At 37.0% G+C, this 24,770-nt stretch overlaps 1 long non-coding RNA gene across 1 annotated transcript; it reads left to right on the top strand.

The window, feature by feature from the left end:
* Positions 1-8,057: 8,057 nt before the first annotated feature.
* On the top strand, positions 8,058-23,211 carry LOC306645398. The gene is made up of 3 exons (XR_013759639.1): positions 8,058-8,114; positions 22,396-22,463; positions 23,129-23,211. It is a non-coding gene; the product is annotated as an uncharacterized lncRNA (long non-coding RNA).
* The last annotated feature ends 1,559 nt before the right edge of the window (positions 23,212-24,770 follow it).

The raw sequence follows: 24,770 nt of genomic DNA, 5'->3' as shown, positions 1-24,770 counted from the left end.
GTGTGTATCCTGGCTCTCTCTTCTAGCTGTCTGACCTCCTGCAAGATACATAGCTTCTCCATGTCTCAGTTTCTTCATCTGCAAAATGGGAATGATAATAGTACATACAGTGCAGTTTTGTAGCCATGATTGAATCAGAAGATCTGTTAAGTTCTTAAGTCAGTTTCTATTACAGAAGTCACATTAAATTCCAAAGTCCATGAGCCAAAGTACACTGAAATCCAAAGGTGCATGGAGATGTAAGAGTAAGAGCTGAAGAAGCCACATAAGATGCTGTGATCAGAAATAAAAGGAGACATGTTTTGACACTCAATGACATTCTGAAAAATTGGGTGCCAGCAAGATGTACACATGTGTCTGCAGAAAATGTGGTGAGGAGGTGGGGGGTTGGGAAGGGAGATCATTCTCACAGCTTTCAATTAGGGGTCTGTGGGCGGGAAAGAAAACTAGAATTCACAGGGAAGGAACTGGCTGATATTATTATTATTTTTTTGATGCAGCATTCCAGAAAACATAATCAATGGCAACCGTCCAGTTCCTATTTAGTAACCAAAGAACTAGCTGCAGCTGTTTTTTATGCCTGGTGGTGCCAGTTTGATAGTGTATAATCATATTTGCATAAAGATAAAAAGGAAGGTGTTATAGAACACAGTTAAGCCTATGGTTTCACCATGAATTAAAGGTAATTTCAGACTAATTAGGTATAATTTGTTAAGGAATTCTTCCCAGCAATGATGACTCTGATTTTGTAATTACAGGACAATGCTTACTGTGGCTTTCAAGGCAGGAGAAAGCACACCCGAGGGGGTCGTGTCCCACACTAGGCAGATCTAATGGTGCCACAAAAGACAGGTGTTTTGTCAGATTTCAGCCACACACTTTCACACCTGCAAAACATTAACTACAGCAGCAATGTTAATGAAGACCAGGTGCCTGTTCTCCAACCTAAACGAGGAACTGGTATGAGGTTTGCTGTTTGCTACCTGATGTCTACCCTGGTGTCTCCAAATGTGGTCCTTCTAGTTCAAAGGGAAGCTGAGTGGGACAAGTAGGTTTCTGAGTGGTTGCCTTGGTCCTTTAGAGTGCGGGGATGGAGATATTGAAGCATTGACCTTCGCATTATGGTAGTGATCTCTTTACCCAGTCATTTGATTCACTGTCAGTTCTCACCCTAAAATACTGGAAGAAACTCTTCCAGGACTAAGTATCCCCTGGCTTTCTGTGTGCCACCCCTTTTGTGCAGAGTTTGGTCTGTGAGAGCTCTGAAAATAGCTGATCTGCACAATCTACAAAATGGATTTCTGGAAAGTGCTGTGTTATCAGCTGCTACCAGGGAAAGTTTGATTGTAGCTACTTGAGTCTTTTCAAACTTGAAGTTTTGCCATTCCATCCGGAAATGAGTAATGGAGGCCTTGAGCAATCTTTTTTTCATTTTAATAAAACACAAGGTTTTCATTGTGTGGGCCTCTATCGTTTTAAGGCTCTCTGTTATGAAATACAAAATCTCTTTTCCCTCCCTTAAAATAAAAATCTCAGCGGCAAAGCTTTTCTCTCCTTTTTACCTCCTTTCCTTTGTTTCACCACTTTGAGCTGCAATTGTCTGCCCTCTGCAATTTCTAGCAGCTAAGTGAAAAGTTAATATTGTCTTTAAAAAAATCACACACTCGAATTGAAAGTGGGGGGAAAATTAGCAGGTCTAGGTTCTCAACAGCAGGAGGATAATTGTCAGACTCATTACCATGAGACTTCTGGCCCTAACAAAACAGTCTTCTTACCCTGGGAGATAGAAGGATGGACAAATATAAAAATGTTTGGTAATGTATTTAAACTCCAGGTCCTAATTAAGTTAGAAAATAATGGAATCACAGGCTTTTAGAGTATCAGATGTGAATCTGGGAATAGAAGGAACTTTCAAATTGAGTTCTTTAACTCCATTTCTGGAAGTAAAAGCATTGGCAGCCCAAACTATACTCTCTGAAACTGAGTCCTTTGCTCTTGAGGTGACTTGCTAGTAAAATAGATCCAGATCATTCATTCTGAGTCATTTTGCAGTGTATTCCAAGGTTTGTTTGCAATGAGCTTGAGAGAGTTAAGAGGCATCTCAAAAGTACCAATATGGCTGCAGATATCTCTACAGAGGTAGGACTGTGGCTTTCCCTCTCCACATTCCCCCTTCCACTAGTAAAACAGTTTTAATTTTCAATTTATTAGATTGATTTGGTGGCTACTTAATATTCAACATGGAGAATGGTTGTAGCTGCCAAAGAAGACTTTGAAAATCCTATCTTACGACAGAAAATCGTTGCGTCTCTACCAAGTTACTCAAGTATTTGAGTAAATCCAAAGACAAGGTTCTGTGGACAATGTTGGCCATGTGTGCAGATTCTCCTATAGGCCACTTCTGTGCAAAGGTTTGAGGCCTTCCGGCAAAGTGGAAATCAAATCATGTTTTCGGTGTTTCTAGCAAGCCTAGTATCTAAAGCAAATAAATCACCTTTCAGTTAATGCTACTAACTATTTGTATGATAGGTACTTAGCAAAGACCTCAAGTTGGGATCAATAGTTCCCCAGTCTTAGCCCTTAGCAAAAACCAGTTGAGGTGGTGCTTGAGGGATTGTCTCAGACCTCATTAGTCAATGTGTAGTGTATCAATGAGCAGCAGTGACATAACCTAGGAGCTTTTTAGAAATGCTTATGCTCAGGTCCAGCAGAACTAATGAATCAAAATCTACATTAAAAAAAAAAGTTTCTTTGTTGCTGAATAAATCCATTAGTTCATTGCCTATTAAATTTTGAGAAGCATTGCAATTAATGCAGTCCTTAATTGGGATCCTTTGGGTCCACATATCTGCTTCATATGTGTCAACTCATTGCAATTGAATGCAACATTGATTATGTGTGCTGATAAGGGTGTTGGTCTATGTGTTTGTGTTTGCACCCATAGATCCATTTTGTTACTGTTATTGTTGGTGGTGGTGGTGGTGAAGAGGGTCCTTAAATTTTTCAGCTTTTCAAATTGTTGCAAATTATAAAACAGGACTACTTTAAATTGACCAGGCCTGACTCTGGGTAATATGATTGGTGAGAACTCCAGACATGATAATGCCATAATAAAATTATAGTTGAGCTGCATTTTCTCAACTTCTGTTGAATGTAGGTGAGACTAACTTTTTTTTTTTTTTTGCATCTTTTGAAAATAGCTGTTCAAGTTTGTCCACAGTGGTGTCTAACATCACTTGTTAGAGTTTTAGGGAACTTAAGAAAGTTCCAGATAGACTAATACATCTTTTTGTCAGACCATTAGTGCTGTATAATTTATTGTCTCCCTTCCTCCCACTACTACTAGAACTACTTCTTCTTCCTTCTTGTCCTTCTCTTCCTTCTCCCTTTCCCCTTACCTACCTTCACTTTCTTCTTTCCCTATATTGTGGGTTTTGGGTAAACTCAGCACCAAGTATGGCACTCCATTAGAACATTCTCTAAAGGTAAAATTTCTGGGAGAGCTATGCAAGATAGTTAATATTGCAGAGAATAACAATTAAATTGTGCTGGATAGAAGGATCATCAAGGATGGAAAATCAGAAGAAGAGGGTTTAACCCGGAAAACTGAGAGTTAAACTACACACCTAGTGAAAGTTGGGTTGTCTACATCCTTCTTGATGCTCTCTCTCCCTTATCAAATACAGGCCTGGCCATAGTTGCTTGGTAAAATATCTTTTTCTCAGCAGACAAATTGATTAACAAATGCTTACTAAATGCAAACTATGTGAAAATGTGGAATTGGAATGAAGAAAACAGTTAAAAATCATTAGTCTGTCTGAGTTGGAATTCAAGCTCTACCATCCAAGGCTACTTGTTCTTTGGCAAATTTCGTATCCTCCCTCTGTCTAGGTGTTTTACAAATACAAAATAAGGGTAATCAAAACACAGAACTCAAAAGGCTGTAATGAGGGTTAAATTAGTTAATGCATGTAAGTTAGTGAGAACTCACTAATACTAACTATTACTAGGTGTCTGACGCTTTTCTAGGGTCCTAACTTAGTAGGATTTTAAAAAAATCTTATAGGGGAAAACAAATATTCAATAATTAGTTGCACATTTATCATAAATTGGGATACATCCTATGGATAGAGAAGTATAAGGTGCCTTTAGGGAGACTTTGACAGGGTTGGGAGGTCAAAAAGTTGCCCCTGAGGAAGTGAGCTTAGGTGAAGGAAAAGGGAGAATTGCAAAGAGACCCAGGTTGCAGGGTTGGACTCCAGCAAGTGAAACCAGAGGGGTGAGATGCAACTGATGAAGTAGACAGGGTCCCTGGTTGCGCAGTGCCTGGTAAAGGGTTTCGGCCTTTATTTTAAGACCTTCGAGGTGTATGAAAAGGGTTTAATCAATGGAATGGCATGAGCAGGTATATTTTTTGATGTATCACTGTAGTGTGCATGTGGAGGAATTGGAAGTGAAATAAGAGCAAATGTGGAGACACCAGTTAGGAAGCTTTATGCCGGATGTTTGCAGTTTACAGATAAAGAGAAGCGGATGAATTAGAGGAATATTTAGTAAGTGAAGTCAGGAGGGCTTGGTGTGTGAGGGAATGCTGATTGAATTGTATGTGCCTTTCCCTCCAGATAAAAAAATTTTTTTGATAAAAAATTCAAAAGTGACTTTACTTTCTAGATTTTTCCTTTAAGCTCTAGACACAGACCCGCTGACTCACAGGCTTCTCTTTGCTTCGTATGTGACCTTTCAGGTACTCCTATAGATCCAAATATAACTCCCATTGTATATATCTTTTCCTTTTAAGACTGTTCCTATTATTTTAGAAAGAAATTCATTTATAGTGTATAAGACAAAGGCTCCATTCTTCCCTGTTGACAGGTTTAAAAGAACTTTGGAGGTTTTTTGTGGTATCTGGGGTTGGGCTGAAGAAATTCTTACCTTTGCATTCCTTAGTGAGAAGGAATACAGCAAGCAATATATTCTAAAGGCATAATGTACAAACTTCCCATTTTTTTTTTTCTGTCCCTTCAACACTAAGCAGGTGATAATGGAGAATAACTAACACTCTGTGTGTGAATCTTTGCTGTCTTTTTTCCCTTGGGGATACAAACTGTGAAGAAAGAGCCCAGGTATCCAGAATCCCTTATTTTTTAGTTTCTGTAGAGATTTGGGCATATTTAATCCTAATCCAGGTCTTTCTCCTCCTTATTTCATTCTAGAAAAATTGTAATGTTTTCCAAAAGAAAAATATTATGGTTACAGTTATAAAAGGGAACATAAACTTACCCAGTATAAGAAGTAATGGAATGGTAATCACAGACGGCTGTTAGAAAGGCTGCCACCTACTAGGAGCCTGTGTTGTCTTCTCAGTACCATTATTCCCAGTTTCCCTGGTTTCCCTTTTCCCTGATGCTACAGAAGCACCCACCTCTTGTCTTTGCAGGATTCTCCTGGCTCAGTTTTCTCCTGTACCCTAAAATCCCATGTCTCTTGTATTTCTACCTAGAATTGTTCTTAAATCCTGTTTCCTAGTTTTTCTTCTCTCATCATTTTCTTCTATCCCACGCCCCAATCCCTTTGGCCTTTCTCCTTGAGGTGATGGCCATGAAATAAGAGAAAGGAATACACTCATAAGTGTGAATGGCTTTTTTCTTCTACATAGGGATCCTCTGGGAACACAGTGGAGAAACCTCTGGATGTGCGAGACAGATAATCCAGAACCTGGAGAAGTACAGGGAGGCAAAAGGCAAAACCCTTTTTCAGACTTCATTAGGTGATGTCTTTTTGGTGATACCAACTGGTGAGTATACAGGGATTCTTATGGCTTAATAATCCATTGTGCTCCCCACCACCCATTAAATAAATAGATGAGGGCCTTGGGATCCTGGCCCTCTCCCAGACCAAGTCTACACACCCCTGGTGTCTGAGAAGAATTCTGCCATGTCTCCAGCAACACTTAATTGCTTTTAATTACCCCTCCACTGAAGCTGAACCATCCTTCACTCAGGTCACACCACAGAGCATGGCTCATAAGTTTTACGAGCCACCTTGTGTATCCTATCCATGTGTGCAGCCACCTTTTCCAGTCATGGGCAATCCATCAGCCAGCGCTCCCTGCCCCTGACAGGCAGGGCCTGGATTCTCCCAGTGGAGACAGACAGGCTGTTCTTGGTATCAGTGTGCTGAGTATCATTGAACCAGGAAGCTTGGAGCTAGGTAGAGATTTGATTTTCAAATCTCAAGATTGAACATAAATTGAACTTTGAAATGGTTTTTCCTTTTTTTTTTTTTTATTGTTCTACTTATTAAAGTCATCCAAGTTGATCCAATTAAAGAGACTTGGAATTCCCTAAGACTAATTCTTCTTCTGCTAAGCTTTGAGTTCTTAAGTTTGAATCTCTACTGAGATCTGGGTACCAGATATGAATTCTCCTTTGAACTCAATAAGTATTTGCAGAATAAAGGAAAAGTCCAAATATATAGGCAGGTTGCATGGTAAGAGTCCTTATGAGTGGATTAGGGAGAAACTGATAAGATCCAAAATGTATTTTCTACTGGCCCTGCTCAGCATCTGAAATGTCCTCATTCATTCATTTCCTAGTCTCAGATTCAAACTTGGAAAAGGGAAGGAAGAGTTTTTAATGCAAGAAATCCAATCAATGACTTAATTGTGAGAATTTTGACTCTCTCCTCTAGATCAACCGAGAAGATAGTTAGGAATATGCATATTTTATCTGGGAGGGATGCTAGATAAAGACAGAACTGATGGATATACCTTATCACAAATAAATTGATTATATTAGTTGTTTACCTCAAGTAGTCCCAGAAAACAGCAGAAGTTCAGACATCATAGATGTTAAGAAGATGGTTGTTATAGGTTGCTGAATGAATGCTTTTAAAATTATCCTAACTTAGCATTTACTTTAAATGTTTCTATTTACAACAATGATTTTCAACAAATGATGTTTGTTGCTTCCATTAAAAATACATGTACAATTTGAGTAATGCTTGGTAACTTAAGGGTTTTAGATTTCAGATAGTTTTGGATTTTGAAATATTTTCATATACGTAATGAGATATCATAGGATGTGTCCCAGGTCTAAACATGAATTTCACTTATGTTGCATGTGCACATTATACACATAGCCCCAAATTATTTTATATGGTATTTTAAATAATTTTGTATACAAAAGTTTCACGGTATGAAATTTTGCACCTGTGGCATCAGGTTGGGCTCTAAAAATGTCTCAGAATTTTAGATTTCAGATTAAGGCTGTTCGACTTACATTTAAAATAGCAGAAACAAGCATTAAAAAGAAAAAAATTAAGTAAATAGTGAGGCCAATAGTAACTGGAACAGTCAAGTCCTGAAGTATGGTACATATAAATGATTGGCTTTGGGCAGTCATTGCAATGGAAGGTAGAGATTTGAATAAGGGCTGCAGAGAGATGTTAGTGGTAGCATACCCCATGGAGCAGGGAGGATGGGAATGCAGAACAGTGAAGAGGTACCTACACCTGCCAACAGAGGGGTGTCTCAGGGAGTCATCCAGAGGCTGAGGTCTGCAAACTTGTTTGCCTCATGTGTTGCCTAAAGCACTGCTTTCAGTTGAGCATGGTGGGGCAGCTGGTGGGATGAGAGAGGTCTTTACTTTACCAGATACCCAGCTCCCCAGAGAATGTCTGCACCAGCCTGGGAGGCATAGAACCCCAGGATTTGCCCAGCTGACCATTTCCCTACCTTCTCCTCCACTTCACCGTCCTTTCTTCTTTCTCATTTCCACCAGAGGTGGAGAGATTCCCCAAGGTGCTTCATTTATCATTGCCCATGCTCAGAGTGAAGTTTGGAAAAGGAAGGGAAAAGTTTTGAGTACTTCAGATAAAATGATTTTGACACCAAAATGGCTTTATGCTCAGCAGTGAATGTACTATCCAGTAGAAATAAGGCTGATTCTAACTTGCCCCTTTGTCCTTCCAAATGTCATGGAAAGAGGGAGGGGACTTGGAGGAGAGCCTAGTTGGTTTTGGCAGAGGCACCCAAGAGCCACAGATCACCTGCTGTGCAAGCCATTGGAGTGGCCTCTGTCTTTGAGTCCACGCGCATCTGTGGAAGTGTGTGAGTGAGTATGTGGGTGAGGGTGTGGGTGTATGTTTGTGCAAAGGATGAAAAAGAATCTTGGCTTGAATAAAGAAAGGAATGCAGCAGGGATCAGGTAGACAGCCAACCCAGAGGGAATGGGGGGAGGAAAGACCGTGGAGACTTCTTCCAAATCAGTCAATGCAAATTGCAGCAGGAGGCTGACCTTTTACTGTAACCGGTGTCAGTTGCAACTTGTAACCTCATGCCATTAATTATAACCCAGTGTACCTCTGGCGGGCTCTCCTATTGGCCTGGGTCTTCCTCTTCCTCCCTCCCCACTACTTCCCTCCTCAGTCTGCACCCCCTGAAGGCTCATGTTGCAGGCTGCACTCAGAGATGAAATGCTTTTAAAATTAATGGGCTTTGCAAGGCCAAAGTCAATTCTATGCATTTGACATTTTTGCAAAGGAAATTTTCTTGTGATGGAGACTGAGATGGTCTGAGGAGGCTATTTTTTTTTTTTTTTAATTTAGCTAAAACTTAGACGAACAGAGTCCATAACCAAAAATAAATAAATAAATAAATAAATAAATAAATAAAGCATTCATTAACAGAAACTGGAATGTAATAAAGCATCCCCACTCGCCTTTTGGAAAAGAGTTTGCAAGCATTTTTTTGGAAGACTGGGAACGTGGAAAAAAATAATTTAAAAATAGAGCTGAAAGGAAATATAATCCAGAGAATTCTGTGCAAAGGACAAGAAAGAAACTTAAATAATAGGTCTGAGAAGAATTTTAAAATTGGAGTCCTTCTTTTTGTTCCACTTTATGCGAGAGTTTATTAGGAAATCATTATTCATTTTGTGTGAGATCTTGGGTTTTTAGCTCAGTGGAAAAAATGAGAAACTACAGACATTTATACAAAAAGTGTGGACTTCATGTGACACGTGTAGTCACTCAGGGTCTTGTGCTTGGTTTAAAGCTCTGTAGTTATCATCCTGCAGCCTTCAGTAGTTTGAAACAAAGGGTCCCATATTTTCATCTTGTATATTACAGAGCCCCTCTGGTGTAGGGGCATTGAGAAGTCAGGAACATAAATAGCAAGTAGAGCCAACACAAAATTTCAAAGAGGTTGATGCCTCATGGGCCAATATTATTTCTGGAAATAGTTAAAATTTAGAATAAAATGATATTATGCCAAAACTTGCTTGCCTTCCCTTTAAAATTCAGAATTGCTCACTTATCTCAGCTGTTTTTGTTCGATGAATTAAAAACTCACCCACAGTGCATCAGATTTCCCATAGTATGCTTTCTATACCTTGTCCAAAGCCTTTTCATATTTTCCTACTTTAGTTCATCAGTTCATTCATTACACAAACACTTAATATGATCATATGATCAGCATACTATTTTAAAATTGAACAGAAAGAGCAAATCTTCAAATACAGCCATGCTGTGTTTCTCTATGGGGAATGATACAGTTAAAAAATACAAAAACAAAAGCATTACACCAGTTCGAAAGAAAAAAAAAAAATGCTTTGGAATACAGCAAAGCATTTTAGGAGAACAGAGAAAAGAAAAATATTTCCAACTGGCAAGAGGGAAGCTAATAAGATCTTTTTTTAAACAATTTTTTTTTTTTTTTTTTTTAGTTGTGGATGGACACAGTACTTTTATTTGACTCATTTATCTTTATGTGGTGCTGAGGATGGAACCCAGTGCCTCTCACATGCTAGACAAGTGCTCTACCACTGAGCCACAACACCAGCCCCAGTTAATAAGATCTTTAGGTATGTATTTATTTATAATTTCAACTTAGAGATAAGAGATCAGTGGATGTTCTAGGGACAAGGAAATGACTTAAAGACAGAGATGGGGGAATAAAGGTCACTTTCAGGTAACGATGACTAGAGCACAGTAATTAGCCAGTGAGGCTGACAGGAGGGAGGGAGGAAGATGATATTGGAAAGAAGGTTGAGGCCAGATTAGGGGGTGGGCAGTTTGTTTAGTGGCAAGTGCTAATGGGACCAGTGATAAGCAAATAGGAGAAATATTTGTGTGTGTCTACTCGCTTTGTAGAGAAAAAAATCAACAGGTAGCTGACATCATGAGCCAAGAGAGACTGAGAAAATGTGAATTTCCAATACAAACAGAGCTATGGTGATTTGGTGATTTCCCTAATAGAAAGGATCAGTCTTTCTCCTCCAGTCTTACTGAGTGGCAGAGAAGGAAGAAGAACTTCATCATTTTCATGTGCTATTAACATTGAGGTTCAATTTAGGACTTTTCCAAAGGTGAACGAACTTTGAGAAACGTTCTTCAACATCTCCAGTATTGGTCAGCAATTTTTCTGTGTCTTGAACTTTATGGAAAAAGAATGCATTATTAAGAATAAAATCCTCCTCTCCCCTCTGACTTTCAAAAAATAGATGGATGTAGCATTGAAGCTATTAAAAAATGAGCAATTATATTAGGATATATTTTACGATGTTGCCCTATCTCCATCCTGGATCTTCAGTGCCAGGTGGTGTTACTTGGTTAGAGTAGACGTATCGTCAGAATAAGATTTGGTTTTTGTTTTTGGACATTATTTGGCTTACCTTTAGTTTTATGTAAATAATTCACAGGGTACACTTGGACGATGAACTTTCAAGTTGTAAAAATGCTCCTTTCAAAGTTTAGACATAGAATTTATTATTTCCCTAGGATTACTTGGGAAAGAATTAGAAGAGTTCTGTTTTTCTTATGAAACATATTCCAGGAGATGAATTAGTTTTCCATGCTACGAGTTCAAGTAAAAAGTGAGATGCAATATCAGTGATGATGTGACCGTTCATTTGGGGATGTCCCACTTGACCAGCTCAGATAATTTCCTGTGTTGTGTCTTGGGTCAAAAAGCTATTGAAAGGATATGATTTCAAAAATTTAATATCTCCTATGAGAATGTCAACTGTCCACAGTGTCTTCAGCATGCCTATGGATTGATTTGAATTTCATCCAGATTCACACACTTGATCTTGATACTTTTAATTGTTTTGCTTTAGTAAGTGGTTTCTAGTACCTAAACTTATGATTTTTACTTGATCGAATATGTTAATAAACATGTAGCTATTAAACTAAATCATCTGGGTAGTTAAATTTTTAAAAACTTCTTGGTAACTTATTTGGTAAATAATCATCAATTGTTTACATTCTGTCCCTTGCCTTTTCATTTTCTTTACATATTAACATATATTCGTCTATTTTATGAACTATTTGAGATCAAGTTGGAGGCATTTCCGTCTATTATCTCTAAATACAATCATTTATATTTCATAAGACCAGAATATTCTCTTACACAACCATAGTCCCATTACAAAATCAGGAAATTTAACATTGATACAAGGCTATTATTTAATTCATTATCCAAATTTATATGTTCTCAATTGTCTCAACCATATTCTTTGTAACATATTTTTTTTTTCCTGGCCCAGGAGCCAACCTAGGGACATACTATAGATTTATGTCTCTGTAGTCTCCTTTAATTTGAAATGGTTGCTCAGCCTTTCTTTGTTTCTCTTAACCTGTCATTTTTTAAGACTTCAGATCAGTTGTTTTGTAGACTGACTCTAAATCTGAGTTTCTCTGATTTTTTTTTTTTTTTAATTATGGTTAGGTTCAGGCTATGTGTCATATCACAGAAGTGATGAGTGATTTTTTGTCCTTCTCAGATCCTCCTGTCAGATTGTCCTAGTGTTGTTGGTGTTAATATCCATCACTGACCTAGGTGTTATCTTCCCACTTTCTCTATCCCTAAGTTACCATTTTACCCTTTATAATTAACAAAGAATTTACAGAGAGGTGTTTTGAAACCATATAAATGCCCTACTCCTCATCAAACTTTCCCCACCCACTGGTGATGGATGGTAAAGGACTCCATCATTCCGCATCTTATTGTTGAGTGGCATTTTTATTATAAGGAAGAAGTTTTTCCTTCTCCTCCCTTATTTATTTACTTATGTATTTTTGAAATATAGAAAAGATGAAATTTATTAAGTAAATGCTCCATTGCTTAACAGTCTTTTAATCCCTATAATTAGGAAATATTTTGTGCCTAATAATATTGACTCCTTTAAATGCAAGATCATAAGGATTTTAATGTTTTAAATCATACCAATAATTATTATTCAAATTATTTTTAGCACTGTGAAATCAGTATTGTATTTATTCAGATCCTACTGTATGCCCATTGCTCCCTCAAAACTAATATTCAGGTCAGCATTATTGCACCAACCTCTAGTCTATCTTATTCTCTCATTTTTGTACCTTTCTGGTACACATACAGTAACAGTGATATTTACAAAATCTAAAATTGATCTTCAAATACCTGGTGGCCATACTTTATGCCATCCAGATAAATGGAATATTCTCAACTTATCATACACAGCTCTTTATGATCTTTCCCTGGTGCCTTAACCAATCCTATTTCTTCACATGCATCACCTAAATTCCAGCTATATTAGCTATATATGATTTTCTTAATGCAAATTTATTTTTAACCATTGTCCTCTGTATGTATCCTTTTTTATTAGAGCATTGTAGTTATACATAGCAATTGGGTTCATTTTGACAAAATCACACATGCATGGAATTTAATTCCAATCCTGATTTCTCACCACTTTTCTTCCCCTCCTCCCTCTCCCTATTTTTCCTCTTCTACTGATCTTCCTTTTACTTGTTTATTTATTTATCTATTTATTTATCTATTTTTACAGACGGCATTTTGATTTATTGTACACAAATGGGATACATCTTTTTGTTTCTATGGTTGCGCACAATGTAGATTCATACCATTTGTGTAATCATACATGTACATACATGATGTCTATCTCATTCCACCATTTTTCATACCCCCCTCTCACTTCCCTCTATGTAATCTAAAGTTCCTCCATTCTTCTCTCACCCCCCTCCCCCCTCCCTCATTATATATCATCATCCACTTATCAGTGAAAACATTTGGCCTTTGGTTGTTCAGGATTGGTTTATTTCACTTAGCATGATATTCTCCAACTACATCCATTTATCTGCAAATGCCATAATATTATTCTTTTTTATGGCTGAATAATATTCCATTGTGTATATTCATCTATTGAAGCACATCTAGGTTGGTTCCACAATCTAGCTACTGTGAATTGAGCTGCTAATAAACATTGATGTGGCTGTGCTACTATAGTATGCTGATTTTAAGTCCTTTGGGTATAAACCGAGGGGTGGGATAACTGGGTCAAAAGGTGGGTCCATTCCAAGTTTTCTGAGGATTCTCCACACTACTTTCCAGAGTGGCTGCACCAATTTGCAACTAGCAATGTAAAAGTGTATCTTTTCCCCACATCCATGCCAACATCTATTATTGTTTGTGTTCTTGATAATAGCCATTCTAATTGGGGTAAGATGAAATCTTAGAGTTGTTTTAATTTGCATTTCTCTAATTACTAGAGATGTTGAACACTTTTTCATATATTTATTAATTGCCTATATATCTTCTGTATTTATTTTTAATTAATTATATATATGACTTTCAATAAAATTTTCATTTTTAAAATGGCAATTTTATGAGGTTGGAGTGTAGCTTAGAGGTATAGCACTTACCTAAAATGGCAATTTTATGTGGTTTGACCTCCTACTTAAAACTTGTGCTTTTAGATTGGGATATCATGTGTATATCTTCATATCCAATTATATTTGTAGTGATTTTAAAAATTCATTAAAAAATTTAAAATTATGGTGCTTTCTCCCTCACTTGGTAACTATGTCAGTCTCAGTCAACCATTTTTTTTTTTTTTTAGCAGAATGGAAATGTCTTCCCAGCCCCCTTATCCACAATAACACATTTTACTCAGCTTATATTGAAACAGGTGCAAAGTGGACCTTCAGTTTAATATAATCTATACTGAAGGCAGTGTGAGTTGTGGATATATGAGTGTTTTTACTGCACATTCAAATATTTAGTTTTCATAAAACTCTTATTTCTTTTAGTCAGCTTTTTCATTGCTGTGACCAAAAGACCTGACAAGAACAATTCTAGAGGAGAAAAAGTTTATTTGGGGTTCATAGTTTCAGAGGTCTCAGTTCATATTCAACTCCCTTGCTCTGTGCTGGAGGTGAGGCAGAAGAACATCAGTGGAAGGGAGTGGTAGAAGCAAGCTTCTCAGGACATGGTAATCAGGAAGCAGAGAGAGCTCTGCTCAGCAGGGACAGAATATAAACTCCAAAAGCACTACCCAATGACCCACCGAGTCTAATCATTCCCTACTTGCCTATAGTTACTACCCCGTTAATCCATTCAAGTGGATTAATGCATTGACTAAATTAAAGCTCTCAGAATCCAATTATTTCACATTTAAAGTTTCATGCATTGTCTAACACAGGCGGTGTTGGGGGACAACCTATATCTAAACCATAACACCTATATTGCTTTTAGAACTCGTAGTTCATAGTCAAGACTTTAGGTAGGATAGAAATAATTCAGACTCATCTGGTAAATTCAGAATAAAACCTTTTCCTTTGGTCAATTTTCCTGCAAATTTATGGACATAAATTTATTATTTATAGCAATAAAATAAAATATTATACATAATTGTTCAGAAAGATTGGCCCCAGACTGAATGAATTTCTTTTAAAAATGCCATTTTTACCTTTTTCTTCATATGTGTAATCTAAATTATATAAATTTTTACAAGTATGTAAATCACTTTTTGAAGATTCTGCATGTGGTCCTTTGAGATCAAGGAGATGTTGTCAGACTCACATCTTTTTAATGGTGAGGTTTATGTATTTAAGTTAAGAAAACATCTACTTCATGATTTTTATAAACATTAAATTAGATATTTATAAAGTATATACCTTAGAGTTCAATACTAAGCACATCAAATGCAAGCAACTTATTATTATCACTCTTACTATAGGAATTGCTACAGATTTCAATTTCTTAAAAAATGTAAAATAATTTCCATAGTAATATAAAAAGGAACTGCTGTTAATAACCGTTGCATGGAGTGGCTGAAAGAACATGGAGCTGCGGTGTGAGATTGTGTGTGTCTATTGGTCCCAGCAGGTTTTAATTCCAGTTCCCATACTTATTAACTAAGAGGGAGGTGAGTTTCATGATGTCTTAGATAATACATCTTTTAAAGTCGGGGCATGAATAATGCTATTGCTTTCCTCTGAGAGGATGTGGAATGGCTTTGCCAGTAAAGGTTAACAGACAAGGGAGCCTGTGGTGAATATCTTAAGGGGAGGAACAAAGCTCAAAGAGTGGGGAGTCGGAAAGTCAGCAGAGGCGAGGAGAGGTGAGCAGGGCATCTACGTGGATGGCAGGAGGTGGTCCTGACTGACTGCTTGTGGACACTTTACCCACAAACTGAAATGCTTTGCAACTCTTAAAATTTTCAGTAGTGGGCTCTCTCCAAAGAGACTGGCCAAACTTAGCCAGTCCAAGGATCTCTGAGTTTCAGTTTCTTCAACTGTTCAGCAAAGAGTGTATCTATTTACAGGTGTCAGGACTACATGCCTTGTACCTCTTGGGTACCCAGAAACACGCCTCTCAAAAAGTCAGTAACCTTCATTCATTTCTGACTCACTGCATTTCCTGCCACAGCTGATGTCTTAGCTCTTCAAACAGATGCACGCTTGGGTTTGCTTTTTGCTCCAGTCGTTGCTTGCCCAGGCTGAAGGCAGTTGGCACGGAAGCAGTGACTCATGTCTACAGAAGGACCTGGGCATGACAGTGGCACTGAGCAGGAACCTGGGTGAGCAGCATGTGAGATTTGGTAGTGGTTTGGCAGCCACCCACAGAAGAGGGAGGCTTGATTGTTGGAAAGGTCCTTGGCAGATTAAAAGATTCTTTCTAAGCTTGTTTGCAACAATAGAATGAAAAGGGAAGGAAGTAGAAAGGGAGGGAGCTGTATCACAGAGGAAAAGTCTTAGGACTGTGGGAAGAAAGTATTGAAGGCAATGAAGAATAGAAGTGAGGGAGGGGAGAGGAGATGAAACCTCTGAGAAGAAAGCTTTAGTGCTGGAAATAAATACATCCTGTCAAATGCTCTGACCATTCCTTGGTTGAATTCTAGTTAAAAGCAGGTGTTCTAGAGTTAGGAGACATTATATTTAAAGATACAAGACTCAAGTGTCAGCATGCTGAAAGGATCCAGATATCATCCATCAAATTAGATTTTTATGTTGACCTTTTATATGACATGGAAATGTATTTAACCAAGAAACAAATTTCATATCTGATCTTGTCACATTTCCTATCAAATCCAAAATTTAAAAAGTTGCCCGTAGTGTAAACAATATTGCCTGATTTGTAAGACTTTTTGCTGTATATATATTTTTTTCTTTTTTTTTTTAATTAGAGAGCGAGATGTATTGGGAAAAGGTATGTTTGACTTGTGAGGCAGAAGGTCTAGGTTTGAGTCCTTGACAATTAATAATCAGCTGCAAAATTGTGAGTGTTCTCTCCTTTGTACAATCAGGGTGATGACTACGATGTTGCACACTGTTTTAGAAAAGATATTGAATATTTCTATCAAGGCAAGGATTCACAGACAAATGCGAATAATACCTAAATCAGGTGCCAGCAGCTAGAGTGCTCTGCTCTCTTTGAAGTTTCCTGGGCAACTTGAGATTTTTATATCTGTTTTTTAAATAGTCATTCTTGAGATAGTTTTATTTTCTTTTTCAAATGAAGTTACATCAACAAGTAATGGGCCTCTTCGAGTATCTGCAAGTGCATTGTTGAGAGGCTAGAGGTCTCACACAATCGCACTCGCATGCCCTTTCTCCATAGTCTGGCTAAATGTGTTGAGGAAATTTGGAAATTTAATTAGAATGAATGATAAAATGGTGCCCTGGTTTGTTCTGAAGATGTGGAGTTTTTTTGAAGCAGATAATTTTTTATTGTGTATTTACAATAAAAATATTACGAAAATATCAAAATCAAAATCCCAAATATTAATGATTTTATTATGTTTTCCTAATTGATTTTTTAAAAGAACATAAGTTATCAATGAATACAGAAAAGCAATTCCTAAAATCATCTGTGTTTAGACATTAGCATCATAGAATATACTCATTATGATATTCTTTATAGTATTGTGATACATTTAGAAGTTTTATACTTCATAATACTTTGCATTAAACATATCTAACATAATATTTTTAAATAACTAAATAAATGTTGCAACTACAATCTCCTTTTGTTTTTCAACATGACTCTTTTCTCCCAATATTAATCTTTCTTCCTTTAGAGCAATTATTAACTAATTTTGGATAATCTGGAATGAACTAGCTAGAAGATTCAAAGACTTGGGTTCTGATTGTACTCTACATCTTTAAGCAAGTCATTTAAAGGCTTCAACTCTCAGCTTTCTTATCTCTAAAATGGTGTGATGAAGCAAAATGATTTTTCTGATTCCTTCTCTTTAGGCATCTGTGATTTTATTAGTCTTCAGCTATGGATGAACTGGGCCAAGTTTCATGCTCAAAAGCGCAATTTAATCAGTATGAAAAGCAATCTGGATAATTTATCTCAACATTTCCTTTATTATTAATAGTATGGTGGAACTTTTTTCCATTCTGATTTAGCTGGAAAATTCCTTGAATTTTGTCCAAGACTATTTTGCAGTAGAATTTCAAATTTCAACTTCTACATTATCTCATTGCCAATCCATTCCATTTGTTGCTAATCCTAGTCAGAGGGCCTCTATCTTTATGAAGCAAACAAGACTTCTGAATCCATGAACTCATTGAATTGGCAAGAATGATAAAATGAACATGACCATCCCACCATAAGGGGTTGCTAGGTTCTGGGACCTGTGTTTATTGCACCTTAAATGTGTGCCAGTTGGTGAGAACTCATGTCGAGGGTGCTATGACTGCTTCTAAACCAGTTGTTTCTTTTCCTTCATCTCCATTTAAAACCGCGGGGGAATTGGAACATCAAATTTATTTCCCAGCAGTTGTTGGCATGGGGCAACATTGACAAAGAGCTTCTACTCAACTTTCCCATATGAGAGGAATAAAAATGAAAAACAAGAAAACTGTTATTACTTTGAATAATTTTTACTGTGATAAAATATAATAGCCTAACATTTAGAATTTTAATCATTTTTAGCTATACAGTTCTGTGTCACTACATATATCCACAGTATTGTGCAATTATCACCATCTGGAACTTTTCATCTTCCATCTGAAACCCTATATCCCATTAAACTATGATTCCAACGGCCCATGCCAACCCCTGGAAAACACCATTCTACTTTTTTTCTCTATTAATCTGCTATTTCTAGATACCTCATATAAATGGGATCATACAATATTTATCTTTTTGAGATTGACTTCTCTTACTTAGCTTACTATCTCCAAGGTTCATAACTAAGTAGCATGTATCAGAATTTCATTTTTTAAAAAAGGCTGGAAAATGTTACATTATGTGGGTATTACACCTTTTGTTTCTGTCTATGGATGTTTGGATATTTTCTGCCTTTGGGCTATTATAGGGAATGCTCTATGAACATTTGCGTATGAATCTTTGTCCAAATCCTTGCTTTCAATTTTTTGCATATATACTCAGCAACAGAATTGTTGAATCACATAGTTGTTGTGTGTTTGAATTTTAGAAGAGCTACCATACTGTTTTCTACAAAGACTGCAACATTTTATGCATCTGTATTAATCTGTATCAAATATATCATACTGATAAAGTTGTATTGAGGTAAAACTTTTCTCCTGAATCATCTAAGCACAGATGTAATGGTAATAACTCACTGGACTTGTCTTTGCATGGAAACGGCAGTGGATGACAACCTCAGAGAGAACCTGGGTCGTCAAGATCAGATTTCTAGAAGTTTTGGGGAAAGTTGCTATAGTATAAGAATAGTTTTAAAATGAGTGAGGCAGTTAAGCTGATGAGGGTTATCAGTTTAAATTAATGTTTAAATTCCAACAAGCTGGCAATAAAGAGCTTTGCCCATGGATTGTGTCTTTAATTCTTGCTTATTTGGGGGAAGCATGAAATCCTATTCAATGACTGTATCGAATTAGCAATAGCAGGGGCAAGAGGAGAAAGGAAATGCTTATCTAACTAAAAATTTCAAACCAGAGTGAAATCCATTATTGAAAATATTGACAGCTTAATTTAAAAGTCTGTAAGTGATTATAATAAAGCTAGCACTTTTCAATTTAAATTCAGTCTTCTCAAAATATAGTTACTGATGTTTGTTCAAAGAAACTAAGAGGAATCAGAAACCAAGAAAGAATGACTGGTATCTCTAATAATTCTAGCTTCAAAATACTATCTAGATTTGTTCTTAGAATAAAGAGTATTTTGAAGAAAAAGATTTGCAGGGCAATTGCCTGATGCTACCAATAAAAAAGGTAAATCCAACATGTTTACATAATGACTGTGTCAATACCAAAACTAATTTTATTCTGTACCGTGGTCATCTAAAATTAGATCTTCAGAGCAATCTTCGTATGTAAGTTTTTCTATAATGAAAGAAGAATGACAATATTCTACAAGTAGTTTTCTCATGAGAATAACATCAGTTAATATATTTAAATTTTTATTTTTGATGTTCTAATAAAAAGATGCTAAAAATACAACTAAACAATTAGTCAAACTTGTAACCTATTTGGCTATGGAAAAAAATTGTCAGTCTTCTAAATCATAATCTCAGGTATTTTCTTGTTTTATTCTTATTTTAATTTTTCTACTTTCCTGTTATTATTTTCTGCACTACTGTTTTTACCAGGACTAACTACCTCTAGCCCAAGAGATTCAGCCTATGTTAGTTTTGCTAATAACAAAGTGTATCACACACAAATTTGGTCTGATCCCATTTGCCTATACATTGTTAATACTTATGTAATGATAGATATGTTGAAATTTCTCTTGGCTCTCCCAATATTAATTACCCCTGATGATATTTTGAATTCCTCTGTTGATACTATGGATGATAGTGTGAGCTCAGTTTATTTAATATAAATAAATGTTTCAGTTTTATGTTTTGCACAATTCATGTAGTCAGGTTTGATTAGTGTGACTGTGTTGAAATTCATTTTTAGTTTAGGGTCACCAATTTGGAACATGTTTGGTTGACTTTGTTGATATCAACAATAAAGCAATCAATCTCTACTTATGTTCACATAGCAATAGATAATTTCATGCTTGGGAGGGCAGGACCATGGTCTATATAGTTAACTCTATTAAATATTAAAGGGGGGTTGGAATTAGAGCAAGAGAGAATTATTCATATGATATTCTTTCTCCAAAATACTCAGAAGATCAACAAACAGAAATGTGAGCTTGTCACTTAAGGTATTTGGTTCATGGTTGATGTCATTATCATTTAATATATAGTATTTCAGACTTAGGGCTGAAGTGGTCTTTTCTTTCTGTATATAGCCAAACTAACAAGACATTTTAAACTTTTCTTTTATGGACTTTTCTAATGTAATAACTCGGGTGATGCTGACAGTGATTGTGACTTTTCAAAATTATAGACTTCTGAAAACAAAAAATAAATCTCCTCCAATGTGCTTTCTAAAGTTCTGCAAAACTCTCAGTGTGGAGAGGCAATTCAAAGACTGAACCTGTTTTTTTCTCTTTACTTTTATTCGATATTACTTTTCTTGGCAATCTCTTATCTTTACTTGGCTAGCATTCCTGAACTTTCTTAACTATAAAATCTGAATCTCTAAACTGCTTATTCATTGCACAGGATTTTTTCGTTTCAAAAAAATTTTTTTTTGTTAAATTTTACCCTGAACCTATTTTACCTTCTCTGACTTGAAAGCAATACATTCTTCCTATTGTATAATTTTCTCTGGGTTCATTCCCTCAGAGTCCCTTATGCCTTATTCTGTCACCTTTTTACATTTCCTCTGGTATCAGAGTTCACTATATTCAGACTCCCTAAAAATGAGAAGGTAGGAGAGAATATACTGTTTCTCTCTCATAAAGTTCCTCAAGACCCTATTGAGGCTTGTATTACTAAGAGCAGTTTTAGATTCTTTGGGGAACTTGCTTGACCTCAAATCATTTCTTATGCTCTTCTTCAAGCAGAAATCCACACAAGAGCACACAGAGGAGCAGCTTGCATGTTTACTGCAGTAAGACGGGGAGGTATTTTTAATTCAGGGATGATGGGTGTTGTCAAGCAGTGTCTGTTTGTCTTTCTTTCTTTCTTTCTTTCTTTCTTTCTTTCTTTCTTTCTTTCTTTCTTTCTTTCTTTCTTTCTTTCTTTGTCTTTTCTTTTGTATTTTCCCTCACTCCAATATCCTTGGTACCAAATATGAACATTAGGCTATAATGTAATAAATACATATCATCTCTCTTATTTGAAGAAGGAGCTCTCCATATCTTTGAAAGAAAAGGAAAGTAATATACAGTGTTCGATGTCAAAACAGGACATCATTTCATCACTGCTATGAAGTTGAACATAGACTCATTCATCTCTTCAATAAAAATACATGAGCTTCCAGCGTGTGTCAGCCTTTACTGCAGCCTTGTGATGAAATGATATTTAAGACATTGTTCTTGTTTTAAGAATCTCCTTGAATGAATGAATGGGAGAGCTAGGCATGCACATATAAATACAATGAAATGCAATGGACCAATAATAATAATTATTATAAAAGGGCAGATAGCTTTTCATGGAATCATATATTTCTGAAAGGTTCCAGAGTATTCTCTTCTCACAGGTTCATCTAGGAATTGCCCAGTTTGAGGAAGATGATTTATGATCTGTTAAATCCATTATTTCAAGGCTCAGTAAAAACCAGACAGATTTGGGGGTTTGGGCATTAGGCCTGTGGTATTGGGTGCTTTTTAGACAGAGGATGTCCTCATTCCTGCTCATGCCTGTGACCATCACAGTCATCAGCCTCATGTTGACACTGGCTGAAGTTCTAGGACTGTGGCCCTTAGGTTAGCCCAACTTGGTTAGCCTTATTTTCAGGGTTTGAGATGATCACCAAGGTGATGATCTGTAATTTTAGAGGTTGTTGTGGCCTCTGGAAGTACCCACTTTCCTCCCAAGGGGAAGACTCTAGCTCTTCCTTTCCCACCTCCATTTCCCAAGGGTGCTCACTTTTCCACAGCACCTGCCATCCTCCTTCTCCCTGTCCCACTTCCACCCTGAGCAAGAACTTCTCATTGAGAGTCCTCTCAAGGTGGGCTGAGATTTTATAGCTGTGTGGACATATGGGTTGAGTTAACTTTTTGTGTTTCAGATAAAAGCAGCACCCCAGTGAACATTATCTCTCTCCAATCTCTTTTAGGGGCTCTTCCAAGTTGAACCATCTCAGTGCATGGAGGCAGAATGGTCACTGTGAACTCCTTCCTCTAAGTGACTGACTTTTGACTGAATGCATTCACCTCACTGGGCTGGGCCATAAGAATGGACAAATTTGCTCTGAGTTTTAACTAGTAAGATGACAACTCCTTATGAAAACACTACCCCCACCTTGAGTCCCGATGGTCAGCTCTCCTCCCTGTCTAACAAAGCCCTGTGCTAAGATGTGAGTAACGAAGGAACAGCACTTAAATTTCAGAGAAAATTAAATGAATGCAATATTTGACCACTTGTTTTGGTCAGTAGAGATAAGCTTTGACTCACAAGTATATTTCTTCTCGCTGTTAGGAATTATAAGTCTAGACTGTTTGGGAGAGTTGGTGATCTCATATTCAAGTTGAATTATTTCTATTCATATCCTTCCACACTGACCCAAAGGATATACATTCTGAGGTAAACAAAGGCTGTTGACTCAGGGGAAGCAAAGAAATTTCAAAATATAAGTAGATGTTCAAAATTATACTGAGTTTGAGATTTCCTGTGGTTCAACAGAATCCTCCTATTAGGATACCTTTATTGCAGGGTTTCTCCTGGGTTTTTCCCAGCTACATTTAATCCCAATCTTATAATCACAGGTCCACGTTTCTCTGTAACAAGATTGCCTTTTTTTTTTCCTGTTAGTAGAATCCCTCACTTAGGAAACTTTCCTCCCTTTTCAGTGGGATTGATCTCAGTCCAGGATTCAACTCCATCATCCTAATGAGTATATGCAACTAAACCATAGAAAGCAGCTGCTATTGATATGTTTTGACCTATTTAAATGGCAGTTCTGGATGTTCAAAATTAATATCTCCTGAACTCTGATCTAATCTGTCCAGAATAATGCTCCAGATGTTGCATAGAGCAATTTAATGTGACTACTAGTACTCCAGATCCTCTCAGAGGGCTCAGGTGAGTGTGACCTTTCCAAGTATGCATTTTTTCAAGGTACTTCCATCAGTGTGAGCTGCAGATATGCCTAATTGATCAAGTCCAATCAATAGCCATAGGTGCACCTATGCAAACATGGTTGTGCACACACACACACACACACACAGAGCAAATGCCAATTCAGTTAGCAATAAGAAGTAAGAGAAACATTTTTCTAAATGTTTTATAATAAGAAAGGCAGATTCTTTCACAAATAGGCAAATCCCTACTGTCTTTATGCAGAACTGGGCTAGTTTATTTTATTCATCTCTTTGCCTTTCTATATATTTTCTTAGGTATGCAATCACCAAAGATTGGATATTGATTTTTCTGAGGGGACTCTTTATTGTCTTAGACAAGACCCATCTACCACTCCTGTCCCCATTTGGTAGAAAGGATAAAAAGAGCATGATATTGCCTTTGTTAATTCAGAACAAGTATCTGCTTTGGGTCATTGCAGTTTGACAAATAATTTGCCCAGTGCTTCTTTGGGAAAAAATTAGTGTGCTATGCATTTGTCCTACCCACTTATTTCATCTATTCCCTTCTGTATAATGAGGAATTAGGTTGATATTTTGCCTTTTTGTCACTAATGATAACATTTGGTCACATGAAGATTGCCATTCAACTACTGGGGTAAAGGCAAAACCCTAAGTCACAATCTTGTCTCGAGAGTAGTATGAGAAAATTTCAGATTTATCTGGAAAGCACCATTTGATAGGTCACTGTGTTGTTCTTTTTCACACCTTTCCATGTAATAGAGCAGCATAATAAGGGAGGAGACTGGTCTTGGAGCCATAATGCTCCCTTTGGGTCCTGATCCCCACTGTACGGATGAGGAAACTGGAGCACAGAGGGTGTAGCAACTTACATAGACTCACACAGCTAGAAGTGAAGGAGGCAGGATTTGCATCCTACCTGTCAAGCTTTGGAATTTGCCACTATATTTTGCATGACTGTGCAATGCATACTACGTGGCATGAAGAATATCACCTCCAGACACAAACTCCAGTGTGACCGCTAACACGGAGGAAGTGAACAGAACAGCTCACCCTCCAGTTTTCCTTCCTCAGCTATTCCCTTGACTACAGACCTGGATCTTTTTGTTTTGTATCAGTTTGAAAAGATGACATGCTTCTTAAAGCAGGGCCAAGTCAAAGTAGAAACTATTGACAAGAGCTGTGGCAACTTAAGTGACATCCTCTTTCAACACTGCCCCAAACTACTTTTGAAGCACAGATTTCAAATGCTTCAAATGTCCCCGACCAGCAGCACTGGGCAGTCTAACTCCCTGGGGGTCTTTTTGCTGCTGCCTTTCTTTTGGGTCACTGTTCCAGTCATACTAGACAAAGGTGCCAAAAATGTGCAATGGAGAAAAGATAGCCTCTTCAA

Source organism: Sciurus vulgaris, assembly GCF_902686455.1.
Source record: "Sciurus vulgaris genome assembly, chromosome: 15".
NCBI classification, from domain to species: Eukaryota; Metazoa; Chordata; class Mammalia; order Rodentia; family Sciuridae; genus Sciurus; species Sciurus vulgaris.
This window is presented reverse-complemented; position numbering and strand designations above follow the sequence as displayed.